Consider the following 6,230-nt stretch of genomic DNA (forward strand, 5'->3'; position numbering starts at 1 on the left):
GTCAGCGCGACCAGCGCGCTGTCAGAGCACTATAAATGCGGGGCCCCGCCCCACAAAGCCCAGCCTATTGGTCCGCTGCGAAGCAGCCTCGCACTGGTTGGACACCCCGCCCATCTGTCATCCGCCCCAGTCCGGCATTGGGCCCGGCGAGGCGGTGCGCCGGCTGACAGGTGAGCCCCGCCTCCGGCTCCTGGCGGCGGCGCGAGCCGACGTAGGGGAAGTCTGCGAAGGAGAGGGGCCTGCATGAGAGCCTTGCAGCACCCGAGCGGCGGGTCGGGGACGCTGATAGGGACGACCGAGTGGGGAGCAGGGACAGCACGGTGCCAGCTGTTGCCGCGCTTAGCACGCGACTTCACACCCGGCAAGTGTCCTAACTTCAACAGAGGGACAATGTCAAGGGCGAAACTTTCCCTGTGGAGTCCAAGGCAGTGCGTTTCTCCGTGGGTCTTCCTTCTTTAAATGAAGTAGCCCCTCTTCGTGGTTTGGCTCACACCCCGCACGCGCATCCCTTTGCTGCCCCCACCAAGCCTCTCTGATACGTTTCAGACAGATCTGATTTCGGTACCAAACGTCAGCAGGGACCCGACCTAAGTCAACAGGACCGAGAGATGCAGAACGACTCCCGATACGAGGCGCCGGCGAGGCAGACGACGTTGGGGCGCAGACGTCCTGGCCTCGCGTCCTCTGCGCCTCGCTTCCCACGAAGGCAGCACCTCTCGTTGCAAATGTCGCCGGCACAGCCGCGCGTGCCACGGGACCGTCTCCTTAATTAGCCTCCGGACACACGCCTTCCGAAGATGACCAGGAATTTGGGGGTGACGGTAAGAAACAGCGCCCAAATGGAGAGGTGGCAGGAATTCTTCACTTGAGGTCTCGGTAAAGTGCCTGCTCAAAGAACGATTTGGACAAGCGCCACCTTGTCCACGGCTTCCATGGACCCACAGCGCCCACTAGCGGCCAGCTTGACTTTTCTGCGTGCAAGAGCGCAATGGTCTCCCACCCAGAACCAGTAACCCACGAATCTAATCGCGCCAAGTCCAAAGGAAAATCTTAAATGACCAAGAGAACACAGCAGAAATAAGACACAGTATAAACGCATAATTTGGTTTTGGGGGGAAAAAAGATATACCGTATACCCACATGCTTAAAAAAAACCAAAAAACCCTGTCCACGCCAGCATTTAATGTTTTAAACGAAGCGGGCAGTATTCCTACAATTTTTTCTTTAGCCAAATTATACACTAAGCTAAATTTAAGAGAGAATATGTGAAAAACATCTCGTTTAGATACTAGTTTTCCTTTCACTCTTTAATAACAACTTGAAGATTTTATGGTGCATTAAGTACTCGTTTTTTGAAACAATAATACATTTCCACTGAGTGTGTTAAAAATTTGTAAAGACTAGTTTAAGATCGGTAACATTATTTAAGGTACGCGAGGTGGCGAATACATTTGTATTATTCCAAGCTGATCTTGAACAGAGAAAACAACTTTATATTCCGCAATTGCTAGTTTTAAATAAGCCTCCAATTTTACGAAATAATTTTTTTAGAAAAAAACAGTAAACCGATTCGAAGTCTTAGGCAGATTCCCAGGACTAGACATGTACAAGACAAAACAAAAAGGGGCAGGCAGTATTATTCGTAATTTCACAAGGGTCAAAAAGGAGTCCATTTTAATAAGCTTAAAACATTTCAGGAATTCATTTGAAATTTAAAGCTAACTTAAAGATCTTTTAAAAGAACTGAGTATCTCAGTACCGTATTTCAGATTTAGCAAACATATTGTGAAACTTAAGTTGTGACCTCTTAGCTCCTACATCCTCTTCAAGTAAACCAGAGGAAATAAAGGAAATTTGCATTATCTGAAAACAATCCTGGCTTCCATTTTTAGTAAGATATTCTTACATCCACAGCATTTTACCTTGGGAAAAAAGTAAACGTACGTGTAAAAATTGTCTCCATTTTTTAAACAGCATGTATTTGACCAAAAAGTAAAATCCTACACAAAATATTCCTATTGTATAGTTTTGGTGTGACTATCGTTCAACTTACTTTCAGTAAACATGGAATAATTAGCTATAAAGACTATGCGAAAAGCATCCACAGTAGCAACTTCAAAATGCTAACAGTCCACTGCTGTTTATAGTAATTTCAGTAATTAAAAGCATCTCAAGCTACTTTTATCTATTATTGTAAATATATCCTGCCGGGCAAAAAAGTAAGTCCTATCGTCATGTACAAGACAAATAAAATTTTTAAGCATGCTAAACCAAAAAGAATCAGTCACCTTGATTTAATACTCCTTTGTATTTGGACTTCATTTTACAATTAAATTGTTGGAGACATTATTTTTTTAAAATCTGTAATTTCACCAGCACATAATTTAACCCCACAACAAAAAATAAAATTTTGTTTCAGTAGAGGAAGATACTTCAAAGTGTTTCTAAAGAGGTTTCTAAAAGTCCAATTAATAATTTTGGAGCTTCAGAGACAATTATAAAAAATTGACATACATTTACATATCAAAAGTCAAATGAGGTGGCAAATATGTTTAATTCCAGTTTTAAAAAACAAGAGGGCAAATCAATTTTGTCCAAGTAAATTCACCTGTTTCTGCCCCTTTGAATTCCCATGTGTTGATCTTTAGAACTTATGGTTGTTTCTTACACATTCCTTAAACATTGATATATCAATTCTAGTTAAGCAGTTCAAGACATCTTTAACATAAGCCTCTACTAAACCTGTGTTTCCTGGCACTGCATGCAGTTTATTTCATACAAGTCACTGAAGGTTTAAGAACTCTTCTGCAAATGACATTTTGCTCCATTTACCGGGGAAAGACCTTTTGAAACAAGCATTAAAACCCTTAGATCAACTTTGTCATACACTCCTGCCCCTCTATCAGCTTCTAAAATTCAGACTACACATTGAGGCACCCTAAATCTAATTTGTGAGTTCAACAGGATAAGTATTAGTTATTACATTGGGCTGTTGGTCAAAAGAAAAAATTTCTCTTTGGGAAGTTTAGTGACAACTCATACCTTATAGACCACACATTCCTTAAGAAACCAAAATACCATTATTTTCCACTACAGTAGTCATTTAAATCTCTAGCTCATAATCTATCATTACTTTTATAACATTATTAATGAAAAGCAGCACATGTGGAAAAAATAGTTATGGCTTCAACTAGCTTGGGCACCTGGCATGAAACATCATTTCCTTATTTGCAAACTAACAGGTTTAGGGGACCAGTCAAGCCCCAGTCATCATTCCCAATTGGATTGGGTAGTTTGGAGACAAACAAGCAGATAAAAGCTACTAGCTGTGCAGTTTTGATTTTATCACTCAATTGTAATTAACTTCTATAAACAGTATTCCTGCTTTATGGACTTAGACATACTGTGTAAGTTAAAATCTGCTCTAAACCCTAAGGGATATTACAGACAGCCGTCATAAGGAGGTAGATCTCTTATAATGGATCCATAAAGCCCTTTTTGTTCCCTCTTGCACCCACTTTACAATGAGATTCTACAGCACTTAGAACCAACTCCAATTATATAGCCCTTATGTTACTTGTCATTGATGTAATCCCCAGTGAAAGCCTGGAAATCTTAGGAAACAATCATTATCTAAAGGTATACAAAGTACAAACCCATTATATTCTAACCCTAATAGAGCCAGGTTTAGTCATCAACAGTGTACCAATCTTAGAATATATACTGACACTGTTAAACACATACACCTTTGCCTGAGTGATACTGAAACTGCTGGGTCACTGAAGATTTTACTTTTTAACTTGCTGGCTTCAGGCATAGAAAGACTAAAGAAATACGTAGAAAAGACAACTGTTCCAACATTCTCTGATCAACCACTGGAGCCTGAGGAAAAGAACAGTATTCTTCTCAAAGTATTTCCTATGAAGTTCAATCATTCTCGATTGCTCGCTCGCTCTCACACACACACAATCTTCATTCATACTGGGTCTTCTGTGTCCCCTTCCATTGTTTCCTAATTGAAAATCAGTTACTTTACTAACTACAGATACATACTATGTAATCAGGCAATGTGATCTATCTGAAAATCAAGGACAATATGCTACAAAATGTAAAGTGCAGCAAAACAGTAAATGTAAATCTTCTAGATTGCACCACTAGCAGCTCCCTGATTATGGACAACTAAATGTTTAAAAAAACAAAAACATGAGTAAACAAAAAACATTACAAGTAACAAAGGTAATGGTGAAGGAATCAAGACCACCATTAAGTGGCAATTCAACAAATGAAAACACCGGGCCTAACTGCTTAGGCTTTCAAGACCCATTTTAGATTTCTAGATTGAGGCCCTATTGTTTTATCTTCAGTGATCCTTTTAGGTCCTTTCACTAAATACCACTCTGGTATTTGAGTGTTCATAAGACTCCTGGAGGGAGTGGCAAGTCTCAAAAATTAAGATATCCTGTCTTCAGAATTTCTCATGGCCAGGAATACAAAACAGATGGATGGTTCTGGGTGTAAAGGAGCAGAGAATCGAGACAAGTGAAAACAGAATCTCTACTTAATAGTAACAGCTTTGGAGAAATTTTAGTTTAGTGACAAATGGAAGATCCTTAATATAAAATGATGCATTAGAAATGACAGAGTGCAATTAGCCAGGATTTTATGCTTATTTTACTTCATAAAATTAAAAAGTACAAAACCACTGTAAATTCTTAAGGTACTCATGACCATACAAAAAAGCTATGTACATATACTAGCACAACTAAATAACTCAGTATTTAACTGAGGACAGAAAGAGCTTAATTTGCTACATCTTAAGGGAAACTGGAGCAGTAAATCTTTAAATACAAACCCCTTCCCCTCTTTGTAACCATTAAAGAGTCCTCACACCAAGCTAATTTAAAGTTTTAGTTTATACAACTGATTTAATTCTGCAAACTCTACAATATAAATGGCAGTAACTACATATTTTAAATACTGTAATAAAAATAAACCATCATTAGTTAATTCTATAATGCATTAAAGAAATAATCTAAAAAAACAAATTGTAAATAAAGGCATATTTAATAAATTAGGAAACATCTGAACTAGTAGTAGACTGGGAGAGAATTTGAACTTTTATAATATGTACACAAAGGCAGTGAAACAAATGAAGAAAACAAATTATTAAACATTGTTGCAGCACAGAAAAGATTGGGTGTATTTTATTAACAATTACATCCTCTTTCCTGCAGCCTGGCACAGGAACAATTTCAATATCTGATGTGAGTCTCCAACAGCAAGCAGATACTGCAATATGTCACTAAGCAACTTACTATGATTTCACACCATATGTGGCAGTAAGAAATTAAAAAAAGGCACGCATAAGCTGATTTCAAATATTTTAAATCCAGGCTACTCTCTTAGATACAATGTTTAGAACAGTTGTATAGCAAAACAATTTTAAATAAACATTTCCCAAAACTTAAATACACAACTTAGGAACAATGGATCTGTACCAAAAAAGTTACATTAAAAAAAGTGTTAAGAATCACGAAATTAGAACTAACCTATACTTAAGAGGTTAAAAAATGATTTGTAAGCAACTTATATTATTTAGGTAAAATTGAGTGTTTTAGAGTAATAAGTATGTTTACTAAGTCAGTTCTCACTACAGTTCATGCCTATTTAAAATTCTATCTTTAAAGTTACGTAAACTGATTTTATTGTTCCTTACCACAATTAGACTCATTGAAGAGCTCAAACTAAAGCAATAGCATTTTTCTTAGCATGCACACACAAAATAATCTATCATTTAGTCATCTCATTATGTTTTCACTTTTAAAGACTGATCAAACTGTCTCAAAAATATTGGAGAACATTTCCTCTACTTTGATGACACATTTATGCAACTCAGGTAGCATTTTTATATCAATGTCCTTTTCTTGACTCTTTTAATACCAGATTTAAAAGAAACGTATGTAAAGATAAATGAGGCAGATTCAAGTGTTAAGTCATCCATATCACATGCAAAAACAAAAACTTGTAAGTTTAAATGTGTTTGTCCCCAAAATAAACGTGCAAGTACCCTACACTGAAGATGATTTGACTACCTTAGCCTTTTGTGAAAATACAAAGCTAAATTCTTTCTGATGGCCCACGTTGAAAATAATCTAGGATTCTATAAATTTTTAAAAGCATTTTTCTAGTCTTTAAGTATAATTTGTGGTGATAATACTTACATCCTAAAA

This window comes from Rhinolophus ferrumequinum, chromosome 4 (assembly GCF_004115265.2).
Source record: "Rhinolophus ferrumequinum isolate MPI-CBG mRhiFer1 chromosome 4, mRhiFer1_v1.p, whole genome shotgun sequence".
NCBI lineage: Eukaryota > Metazoa > Chordata > Mammalia > Chiroptera > Rhinolophidae > Rhinolophus > Rhinolophus ferrumequinum.